General features: G+C 36.4%; 1 protein-coding gene across 5 annotated transcripts in view; it reads left to right on the top strand.

Annotated features, from left to right (window-relative positions):
* Window positions 1–12,585, top strand: part of UBE2E3 (ubiquitin conjugating enzyme E2 E3) — a 92,459-nt gene that overhangs the window by 43,330 nt on the left and 36,544 nt on the right. The gene's annotated exons all lie outside the window — the stretch shown is intronic.

The raw sequence follows: 12,585 nt of genomic DNA, 5'->3' as shown, positions 1-12,585 counted from the left end.
ACGGGGCAGCAGGGCCTGCCTGGAGGAGAGAGCTCTTTCCTGCTCCCCAGCTGCAGTTCCTGTGTCCACTGCCAGGGACAGTGGACCAAGTGTGCAGGGAGGAGCCTCTATGCTACACCCTTGAAACTGCCGTTGGTGGGCTGCCCTCCGACTGCTCTGGCACACTGGCGGGGGCATCAGGTTTGTGAACTGGTGCCAACCGGGAAGAAGGAGCGGCAGGCTCTGTCACACTGGGGAGCCTTGGCAGTGCTTTGCCAGCCAGGGGGGCAGCTCTCTGCTCCTGAAAGTCCCAACCTGCTGGGCTGAGTGTGCTGGGACTATTTTGTACACCTGTCCTTTCTCCTGAGCAGCAAGCTCTGTGAAATCCTTGCCCCTTTAGCAGCCCTCTCGCTGTTGGAAAGTCTTTCAGAGTGCCTTCCTTTCTTTTGTCCCAGAGCAGCTGGTTGTGGGGAGCTGTTCTCCACAAGAGGTTGGAATCTCAGTCTGTCTGTGTATTCCACCTGTTTTTGCTTTCCAACCCCACTAATCTCCATAGCACCATGTACTGTGGGTTTGTGCTCCTGGAGCAGATCCTCCAGGCTTGGGTGTTGAGCAGTCCTGTGCTTCTATTTCCTCCCGGCTCCCTTTCTGTTCCTCTTACCAGTGAGCTGGGGTTGGGGGAGGGCTTGGGTTCCTCCGATCGCTGCTTTGCTACTTTACCCTTTTCGGTGAGGTCTTCTCTTTTCCCCACATGTTGGCCATCTTGTTGCAGTCTTCTTTCCAGTCACTCTTTCAGGTTTAGTTGTATTTGTTGTATTTTCGTATTGCATGTTTTTTGGGTAAGAGGTTTCTCCTTCACTTCTCATGCCACCATCTTGTTTAATGCCTTATACTAACATTTCATCTAAAATCTAAAAATTATTTTTAATGTTCAAAAAATGTTAAAATTTGAGCTATACCAAGAAACAATTTTCCTTCATTTAGCAGGTCAGCAGAGTAGTTAATAAAATAAACAATTATGAAGAAGTGAAGAAATTTTTGCTAAAGTATTAATTAATAAATTTATTGAGATAATGAATACTTTAAGATGTTTTAATTAAAACAGCAGGAAAAACAAAAAGACTCAAACCCTTTGGAAGATTTAATCAAAAATTTTGTAAATAATGATTTGAGGCTAATATTTTAGACGTTTTTCATAGAAACAGGAAAACATGTTTTTGAGTGTACCAGATGTTATGTTACATATTATATAAATTATTTTGGCATATTCTTGTAATCTGTTATTTCTTTTTTAATGTAAGAAGACATTGAATAAACCCTAGGTAAATAAATCTTTCAGTTAAATTTCCTGAAAAGATAGCTGCAGTCTCCTGTAGAGCATTTTGATGTCTGCTGGTTTCTTCATCTTGTTTTCCTGAAAGTAGGGAAGAAGCACTTCTGTGTGTGTGTTTTTTTTTTTATCAACTAGTTTATTAGATCTTTCAACCAATTTGTGATAATGCTGGGTAAGTGTCCTCCAAAGGTTAGGAAATAGAAGGGGTGAGCTACATATAATGGGAATTAATAGATGATAATTAGTGTTCTTCAGGTTTTAATAATGCCATTAGTTTAAATGTTTGACTCTGGCCCTTTTGTGTAAGATTTCTTTCACCATCTCTTCAAATACACTACATTATCCTAACTGGACTGCCTATACTGTCTTTTGTATCAGTATGATTATGTTTAATGAAATTTGTGGCAATAGCAGTATTGAATCTATTGTACATATATTGCCAGTAAATTTATGTCAATTTGATACTGATTTAAATTTATGGCTAAATTGTTTCTATTGACCATAGGACATTGTATATAATTTCTGTGGTTATTATAAAGTTAAGGTTGACAACCAGTTACCCAAGCAATTTTTATTTTAAATGTTTTGACTCGGATTTTACTAATCAGTGAGAAATCTCTCTCTTATGATGCTAATTATTTGTTAATAATAAGATTTGTGAATGAAAATTTTGCAGAATATCTGAACAGTTAATTTTATCTTTTCCTAATTTATCTGCATAGGGGAATTTCTAGTATTTTCATTAAAAATTTATTCAAGTTTTCTTAGTTAATAAGTTCTCCCTTTAAAATGTTATCTTCAGCTTTATAATTAAAGGTTGTATATTTTATAACTTAGGTGAACTTCACTATAAATTAAATCTTAAAAGGTAGACTCTATTAAAAATTGTGGGCAGGTTTTATAGTCACAATATCCTGCTTTCTTGCTTTTCCAGATAAGGTATAACTACATATTGGCCAGCCACAGCTCTTGTTTGAAATGAGAGGCATGGCTAACCATAACTAAAAATGCCAAATTTGAAAGTAGAACTGTTTGACTCATTAAATGAAAAGATCTTACCAGAAAGTCATAGATGTAAAGCAATTTACTTCTGAGATTTAACTTTAAAAAAATATAATAATTCATTCATGGGTAGACTTTTAAAAATTTTGTTATTTGTGCATTATGGCATTATGAAGGCTAGAAACATTTTTTTTGATGTCTAAAATAAAAGCCATTATATAATTAATGAAAAGCAAGAGTACTGAAGCATATTATATCTTTTAAAGGTCTTTTGGAGTGGCATTAAAGCCCAAATTCTCTCCCAGGTTTTATTTGCTATCTCACACTCTACTATTGCTATAGCTCTTGTTTTCCTAGTCATTTGATTCTACAGAAAAAGTATATGCTTTTATTTTATATGTAAGTATACTCTTATTATTAAGTATCCACACACCATTATAATGCATGGAAAAGAATAGGTGTAACATGCTGTGCAGCATAATAAAAAAACAACAATGACCTATCAGCTAATTTAAGAACTACAGTACATCACTGAATCTATCTATGGGGTCCATCCTATGCAGTCCTTTACTTCAACTAACCTGGATGAGAGTTTTAAAAATTATTCCCTTACTATTCAAAAAAATGTAGGTTCTGTATGTATTCCTAAACAGTATGTCTTTTGCCTATTTTGAATATATATATATATATATATATATGTATATTTGGTACTATAATGTAATTAGACTTCTACAATCATGTTTTTCTCTTATTTAAAAATACTTTTAAAGATATATACTTGATATATAATATTATCTAATAAGTTTCAGGTATGAAATTGACGATATATATATAGTGAAAATTATCAGCACATTAAGTCTACTTGGCATCCATAACCACCCATAGTTAAAAAAAATTTTTCTAATGATGAGAACTTTTAAGATTTATTCACTTAGCAACTTCAAATATAAATACAGTATTGTTAACTATAGTCAACATACTGTGCACTACATGGCCAGACATACTCATTTTATAACTAGAATTTTGTACCTGCTCACCACCTTTACCCATCTTCCCAGTCCTCATACTCATTACCTCTGGCAACCACTACCTGTTCTCAGTATCTATGAGTTCAGTTTTGTTTTTTGCTTTTTTTTTTTTTGAGGGTTGTTTTTATCTTTTTATTTTTTGAAATTCCACATATAAGTGAGATAATAAATTATCTGTCTTTGTTTTATTTATTTAGCAAATGCCCTCCAAGTCCATTCATGTTGTCATAAATGGCAAGTTTTCCTTCTTTACTATGGTTGAATAATGTATGTAATATAAATACATTTATCTATAAATGCACATATGCACATTTCTTTATCCATTCATCTGTCGATGGACACTTAATTTGCTTCCATATTTTGGCTATTGTAAATAATGCTGCAGTGAACACAGGTGCATATATCTTTCTGAGTTACTGTTTCATTATATTTTTCTAAATTAGTGTTTTGTTTATTTTGGATAAATGCTCAAAAGTGAAATTTCTAGATCATATGGCAGTTCTACTTTTAATATTTTGAGGAACCTCCATACTATTTTCCATAATGGTTGTACAAGTTTACATTCCCCCCAGTGGTGTGCAAAGATTCTCCTCTCCACATTCTTGCCAACACTTATTTTTTTGTGATAGTGGTCCAGTTTCTTTTGTATGTGAGAACTATTTACTGGTTCTCCAGAACCATTTATTGAAGATACTCTCTTTTCCGCATTGTATATTCATGACTCTTGCAAATTAATTGACGTTATATGTGTGAGTTTGTTTATGACTCTCTTTTCCATTCTATTTATTTCATTTATCTGTTTTTATGCCAATACCATACTGGTTTGATCTATAGCCTTAAAATTTGAAATTAGGAAGTGTGATGCTTCTGGCTTTGTTCTTCTTTCTCAAGATTGTTTTGGGTCTTTTGTAATTTCATACAGTTTTTAGGATTGTTCTGTTTCTGTGAAAAATGTCATTGGAATTTTGGTAGGGATTACATTGAATTTGTAGATTGCTTTGGACAGTATGGACAATTTAATAGTATTCTTTCAGTCTATGAGTAAGAATATCTGTCCATTTATTTGCATCATCTTCAATTTCTTTCATCAGACCTTAGAGTTTTCAGTGTACTATAGTTAAATTTTACCTTAGTTAAATTTATTCCTAAGTATTTTACTATTTTTTATTCAGTTGAAAATGGAAATAGTTCTTTACTCGTGTGTACAAACTCACCTGATTTTTGTGTGATATTGTATTCTGTAACGGAATTTGTTTAAGAGTTCTAATGGCTTTTATGGTGGAGTCATTAGGGTTTCCTTTAGTGTTCATAGAGATAAGATCACTGACAATAGAGACAGTTGAGAGTTTTACTTCTTCCTTTTCAACGTGGATGCCTTTTCTTTATCTTGCCTAATTGCTCTGGCTTGAACTTCCAGCATTATGTTGAATAAAAGTGATGAGAGTGGGTATCATTGTCTTGTTCCTGATCTTAGAGGGATAGCTTTTGGCTCTTCTCCATTGAGTATGATGTTAGCTGTGGTCTTATCATATATGGCCTTTATTATGTTGAGTTATGTTCTCTCTCTACTTGTTTGAGAGTTTTTATCATAAATTGATGTTGAATTTTGTCAAATGCTTTTTCTTCATCTATTGAGATGATCGTATAATTTTTATTATTCCTTTTGTTAATGTGATGTGTCACATTGATTTCTATACATGAAGCCATCTTGCATCCCAGGAACAGATCCTACCTGGTCATGGTGTATGATCCTTTTAGTGTATTGTTGAGCTTGGTTTGCTAAAATATTTGTTGAGAATTTTTGCATCTTTATTCATCAGGGATATTGCCCTGTAATTTTCTTTTCTCACAAGAAAAGTATCCTTGTCTGCCTTTGGTATCAGAGTAATGCTCGTTTTGTAAAATGAGTTTGGAAATGTTACCTCCTCTTCAGTTTTTTTTGGAAGAGTTTAGAAGGATTGGTATTCTTTAAATGTTTGGTACAATTCACCAGTGAAGCCTTGTGGTCCTGGCCTTATGTAGGCTGGGAAGTTTTGAATACTGATTCAACCTTCTTAATGTAATTGGTCTGTTCAGATTTTCTATTTTTTTTGTGATTCAGTCTTGGTAGGTTGTATGTTTCTATAAATTTATTTTTCTTCTCTTTGTCCAATTGTTCTCTTTTTTTCCTTAGTGAGTCTAACTAAAGGTTTGTAATTTTATATTTTCAAAACACCACCTGTTAGTTTCATTGATCTTTTCTTCGACTTTTTATTCTCTTTTATTCTACTCTTACCTTTATTTCCTTCAGCTGACTTTTAACTTTGTTCTTTTTTTTTTTTTTTTTTTTTCTTTTTTAAATGATAGCTTTAATCTTTACACATTTTTTTTTTTTTTGAGAGGGCATCTCTCATATTTATTGATCAAATGGTTGTTAACAACAATAAAATTCAGTATAGGGGGGTCAATGCTCAATGTACAATCATTAATCCATCTCAAGCCTAATTCTCGTCAGTCTCCAATCTTCTGAAGCATAACGAACAAGTTCTTACATGGTGAACGAATTCTTACAGAGTGAATAAATTCTTACATGGTGAACAGTACAAGGGCATTCATCACAGAAACTTTCGGTTTTGATCATGCAATATGACCTATAAACCATCAGGTCAAATATGAATATTCATTTGATTTTTGTACTTGATTTATATGTTGATCCCACATTTCTCCTATTATTATTATTTTTATTTTTAATAAAATGCTGAAGTGGTAGGTAGATGCAAGATAAAGGTAGAAAACATAGTTTAGTGCTGTAAGAAGGCAAATGTAGATGATCAGATGATCAGGTGTGTGCCTATGGACTAAGTATTAATCCAGGCTAGACAAGGGCAGCAAGACATCCACGGATGCAGAAGATTTCTCTCAAAGCAGGGGGGGGTGAGGTTCTGAGCCTCACCTCTGTTGATCCCCAAATTCTCACCTGATGGCCCCCCTGCGACTGTGCCTGTCTTAGGTTGTTCCTCCCTTGAGGAATCTTACCCGTCTCTGGCTAACCAGTCATCTTCCGGGGCCATACAGGGAAATGTAAAGTTGGTAAGTGAGAGAGAAGCCATATTGTTTGCAAAGGTTAGCTTTTTACTTCTTTGCAGATTTATGCCCTGTGGCTTCTATGCCCAGCACTTGTCTCGAGGTATCTTTACCACCTGGAGGAATTATGATACTCGGTAAATTCGATATGAGGCACGAATTCTATTTAAGGTTTGTAATTAGGAAGGAAGAAGAAAAGCTATAGATGTAGCATATGAAGGAAACTTGGGAGAATTGATTATTTCTTTGACATATCTTCTTGTATAGTACCTTAAGTATGTATAGGTTTTAAACTACTAACTAATTTGCACACACATATTAACATAACAGGAATACGGTGACATAAACAAAGCAAATCTATAATTACCAGCCATCTCCAGTGAAGCCAAGAAAACCATTTAGGCACCCTAGGCATTTGTGAAAATTTATCTATGATATGATGGATATTTTCCAACTGTACTTGAACCATCAGACAAATTAAAGCAGCCCATTTCTGGGATCTGTTCACATCCCATATGTTCTTTTAACCATAGATAGTCTATAGTCATGAGATTTTGGGGTGCTACACCTTGCACCCCTCCCAACTCCTGATTGAGTTCCAACAGTACAGATCCGGTCAAATTCATTGTCTCACTGTATGCACATGCCAACCTAGACATCTCCCTCCTCATTCCTATGGCAAGTCCAGGAGACGGTGGGCTGGATGCAGCCACAACCGCAGCATCGTCCGGATCCCTGTGGAGGCTTTTTGATGATCATCCCCCGGCACGAGTCCTCCAGAGAGTGCTGATGCCGGAAGCTCCTCCTCATATCGTATCTTAGTTCATTTTCTGGGTATCCAAGCTAGGCCTTGATCTTCTGCGTAGAAACAAACAGACCCTTTGCCCACACTTTGACATGCCCTCTATACCACTGTGCAGAACTCATTGGAGGTCAGCACACAGTAACTGCTTTTTTTTTTTTTTTTAATTAAGAGAAAGGAATATTATCAGAAAAGAGTACCTCCATAGCTGATCATCTGACACCCTTTAAGTGATCAACATTAAGGATATTTAAAGCATGAGTTGATCTTTGATTTACCAATAGTTTTATCCTGTTAAGGAGTAATCCCCCTTTTCTTTCTTTCTTTCTTTCTTTTTTTTTTTAAATTTTTAATCTACACTTACCTGAAGAATACTATGTTTACTATGCTCTCCCCTATATCAGGTCCCCCCTAACAACCACATTACGGTTACTGTCCATCAGCTTAGCAAAATGTGGTAGAGTCACTACTTGTCCTCTCTGTGTTGTGCAGCCCACCCTCCCCTTTCTCCCTCCCCCCCATGCATGCTAATCTTAATACCCCCCTTCTTCTTCCCCCCCCTTATCCCTCCCTGCCCACCCATCCTCCCCAGTTCCTTTCCCTTTGGTACCTGTTAGTCCATTTTTGGGTTCTGTAATTCTGCTGCTGTTTTGTTCCTTCAGTTTTTCCTTTGTTCCTATACTCCTCAGATGAGTGAAATCATTTGGTATTTCTCTTTCTCCGCTTGGCTTATTTCACTGAGCATAATACTCTCCAGCTCCATCCATGTTGCTGCAAATGGTTGGATTTTTCCACTTCTTATGGCTGAGTAGTATTCCATTGTGTATATGTACCACATCTTCTTTATCCATTCATCTACAGATGGACATTTAGGTTGCGTCCAATTCTTGGCTATTGTAAATAGTGCTGCGATAAACATAGGAGTGCATCTGTCTTTCTCAAACTTGATTGCTGCGTTCTTAGGGTAAATTCCTAGGAGTGGAATTCCTGGGTCAAATCGTAGGTCTGTTTTGAGCATTTTGATGCACCTCCATACTGCTTTCCACAATGGTTGAACTAATTTACATTCCCACCAGCAGTGTAGGAGGGTTCCCCTTTCTCCACAGCCTCGCCAACATTTGTTGTTGTTTGTCTTTTGGATGGCAGCTATCCTTACTGGTGTGAGGTGATACCTCATTGTAGTTTTAATTTGCATTTCTCTGATAATTAGCGATGTGGAGCATCTTTTCATGTGTCTCTTGGCCATCTGTATTTCTTTTTTGGAGAACTGTCTGTTCAGTTCCTCTGCCCATTTTTTAATTGGGTTATTTGTTTTTTGTTTGTTGAGGCGTGTGAGCTCTTTATATATTCTGGACGTCAAGCCTTTATCAGATCTGTCATTTTCAAATATATTCTCCCATACTGTAGGGTTCCTTTTTGTTCTATTGATGGTGTCTTTCGCTGTACAGCTTTTCAGCTTAATGTAGTCCCACTTGCTCATTTTTGCTGTTGTTTTCCTTGCCCGGGGAGATATGTTCAAGAAGAGATCACTCATGTTTATGTCTAAGAGGTTTTTGCCTATGTTTTTTTCCAAGAGTTTAATGGTTTCGTGACTTACATTCAGGTCTTTGATCCATTTTGAGTTTACCTTTGTATATGGGGTTAGACAATGGTCCAGTTTCATTCTCCTACATGTAGCTGTCCAGTTTTGCCAGCACCATCTGTTGAAGAGACTGTCATTTTGCCATTGTATGTCCATGGCTCCTTTATCAAATATTAATTGACCATATATGTTTGGGTTAATTTCTGGGGTCTCTAATCTGTTCCACTGGTCTGTGGCTCTGTTCTTGTGCCAGTACCAAATTGTCTTGATTACTATGGCTTTGTAGTAGAGCTTGAAGTTGGGGAGTGAGATCCCCCCTACTTTATTCTTCTTTTTCAGGATTGCTTTGGCTATTCGGGGTCTTTGGTGTTTCCATATGAATTTTTGAATTATTTGTTCCAATTCATTGAAGAATGTTGCTGGTAATTTGAGAGGGATTGCATCAAATTTGTATATTGCTTTCGGCAGGATGGCCATTTTGACGATATTAATTCTTCCTAGCCATGAGCATGGGATGAGTTTCCATTTATTAGTGTCCCCTTTAATTTCTCTTAAGAGTGACTTGTAGTTTTCAGAGTATAAGTCTTTCACTTCCTTGGTTAGGTTTATTCCTAGGTATTTTATTCTTTTTGATGCAATGGTGAATGGAATTGTTTTCCTGATTTCTCTTTCTATTGATTCGTTGTTAGTGTATAGGAAAGCTACAGATTTCTGTGTGTTGATTTTGTATCCTGCAACTTTGCTGTATTCCGATATCAGTTCTAGTAGTTTTGGAGTGGAGTCTTTAGGGTTTTTTATGTACAGTATCATATCATCTGCAAATAGTGACAGTTTAACTTCTTCTTTACCAATCTGGATTCCTTGTATTTCTTTGTTTTGTCTGATTGCCGTGGCTAGGACCTCCAGTACTATGTTAAATAACAGTGGGGAGAGTGGGCATCCCTGTCTGGTTCCCGATCTCAGTGGAAATGCTTTCAGCTTCTCGCTGTTCAGTATAATGCTGGCTGTGGGTTTATCATATATGGCCTTTATTATGTTGAGGTACTTGCCCTCTATTCCCATTTTGCTGAGAGTTTTTATCATGAATGGATGTTGAATTTTGTCAAATGCTTTTTCAGCATCTATGGAGATGATCATGTGGTTTTTGTCTTTCTTTTTGTTGATGTGGTGGATGATGTTGATGGATTTTCGAATGTTGTACCATCCTTGCATCCCTGGGATGAACCCCACTTGGTCATGGTGTATGATCCTTTTGATATACTGTTGAATTCTGTTTGCTAATATTTTATTGAGTATTTTTGCATCTACATTCATCAGGGATATTGGTCTGTAATTTTCTTTTTTGGTGGGGTCTTTTCCTGGTTTTGGTATTAGGGTGATGTTGGCTTCATAGAATGAGTTTGGGAGTATTCCCTCTTCTTCTATTTTTTGGAACACTTTAAGGAGAATGGGTATTATGTCTTCTCTGTGTGTCTGATAAAATTCCGAGGTAAATCCGTCCGGCCCCGGGGTTTTGTTCTTGGGTAGTTTTTTGATTACTGTTTCAATTTCTTTGCTTGTAATTGGTTTGTTTAACTTTTGTGTTTCTTCCTTGGTCAGTCTTGGGAGGTTGTATTTTTCTAGGAAGTTGTCCATTTCTTCTAGGTTTTCCAGCTTGTTGGCATATAGGTTTTCATAGTAGTCTTTAATAATTCTTTGTATTTCTGTGGAGTCTGTCGTGATTTTTCCATTCTCATTTCTGATTATGTTGATTTGTGTTGACTCTCTTTTTCTCTTAATAAGTTGGGCTAGAGGCTTATCTATTTTGTTTATTTTCTCAAAGAACCAGCTCTTGGTTTCGTTGATTTTTGCTATTGTTTTATTCTTCTCAATTTTGTTTATTTCTTCTCTGATCTTTATTATGTCCCTCCTTCTGCTGACTTTAGGCCTCATTTGTTCTTCTTTTTCCAGTTTTAATAATTGTGATGTTAGACTATTCATTTGGGATTGTTCTTCCTTCTTCAAGTGTGCCTGGATTGCTATATACTTTCCTCTTAAGACTGCTTTCGCTGCATCCCACAGAAGTTGGGGCTTAGTGTTGTTGTTGTCATTTGTTTCTATATATTCCTTGATCTCTATTTTGATTTGTTCATTGATCCATTGATTATTTAGTAGCATGTTGTTAAGCCTCCATGTGTTTGTGAGCCTTTTTGTTTTCTTTGTAGAATTTATTTCTACTTTCATACCTTTGTGGTCTGAAAAATTGGTTGGTAGAATTTCAATATTGTGGAATTTACTGAGGCTCTTTTTGTGAGCTAGTATGTGGTCTATTCTGGAGAATGTTCCATGTGCACTTGAGAAGAATGTATATCCTGTTGCTTTTGGATGTAAAGTTCTATAGATGTCTATTAGGTCCATCTGTTCTAGTGTGTTGTTCAGTGCCTGTGTGTCTTTACTTATTTTCTGCCCGGTGGATCTATCCTTTGGGGTGAGTGGTGTGTTGAAGTCTCCTACAATGAATGCATTGCAGTCTATTTCCCTCCTTAGTTCTGTTAGTATTTGCTTCACATATGCTGGTGCTCCTGTATTGGGTGCATATATATTTAAAATGGTTATATCCTCTTGTTGGACTGAGCCCTTTATCATTATGTAGTGGCCTTCTTTATCTCTTGTTACTTTCTTTGTTTTGAAGTCTATTTTGTCTGATATTAGTACTGCAACCCCTGCTTTCTTCTCACTGTTGTTTGCCTGAAATATGTTTTTCCATCCCTTGACTTTTAGTCTATGCTTATCTTTGGGTTTAAGGTGAGTTTCTTGTAAGCAGCATATAGATGGGTCTTGCTTTTTTATCCATTCTATTACTCTATGTCTTTTGATTGGTGCATTAAGTCCATTTACATTTAGGGTGACTATTGAAAGATATGTACTTATTGCCATTGCAGGCTTTAGATTCGTGGTTACCAAAGGTTCAAGGTTAGCTTCTTTAGTATCTTACTGCCTAACTTAGCTCGCTTATTGAGCTGTTATATACACTGTCTGGAGATTCTTTTCTTCTCTCCCTTCTTATTCCTCCTCCTCCATTCTTCATATGTTGTGTGTTTTGTTCTGTGCTCTTTTTAGGGGTTCTCCCATCTAGAGCAGTCCCTGTAGGATGCCCTGTAGAGTTGGTTTGTGGGAAGCAAATTCCCTCAGCTTTTGCTTGTCTGGGAATTGTTTGATCCCACCATCATATTTAAATGATAGTCGTGCTGGATACAGTATCCTTGGTTCAAGGCCCTTCTGTTTCATTGCATTAAGTATATCATGCCATTCTCTTCTGGCCTGTAGGGTTTCTGTTGAGAAGTCTGATGTTAGCCTGATTGGTTTTCCTTTATAGGTGACCTTTTTCTCTCTAGCTGCCTTTAAAACTCTTTCCTTGTCCTTGATCCTTGCCATTTTAATTATTATGTGTCTTGGTGTTGTCCTCCTTGGATCCTTTCTGTTGGGGGTTCTGTATAATTCCATGGTCTGTTCAATTATTTCCTCCCCCAGTTTGGGGAAGTTTTCAGCAATTATTTCTTCAAAGACACTTTCTATCCCTTTTCCTCTTTCTTCCTCTTCTGGTATCCCTATAATACGAATGTTTTTTCTTTTGTATTGGTCACATATTTCTCTTAGTGTTGTTTCATTCCTGGAGATCCTTTTATCTCTCTCTATGTCAGCTTCTATACGTTCCTGTTCTCTGGCTTCTATTCCTTCAATGGCCTCTTGCATCTTATCCATTCTGCTTATAAATCCTTCCAGGGATTGTTTCACTTCTGTGATCTCTTTCCTGACA

This window comes from Manis javanica, chromosome 12 (assembly GCF_040802235.1).
Source record: "Manis javanica isolate MJ-LG chromosome 12, MJ_LKY, whole genome shotgun sequence".
Classification (NCBI taxonomy): Eukaryota; Metazoa; Chordata; class Mammalia; order Pholidota; family Manidae; genus Manis; species Manis javanica.
Note: the sequence above shows the minus strand (reverse complement) of the source record. Positions and strands in the feature narration are given on the sequence as shown.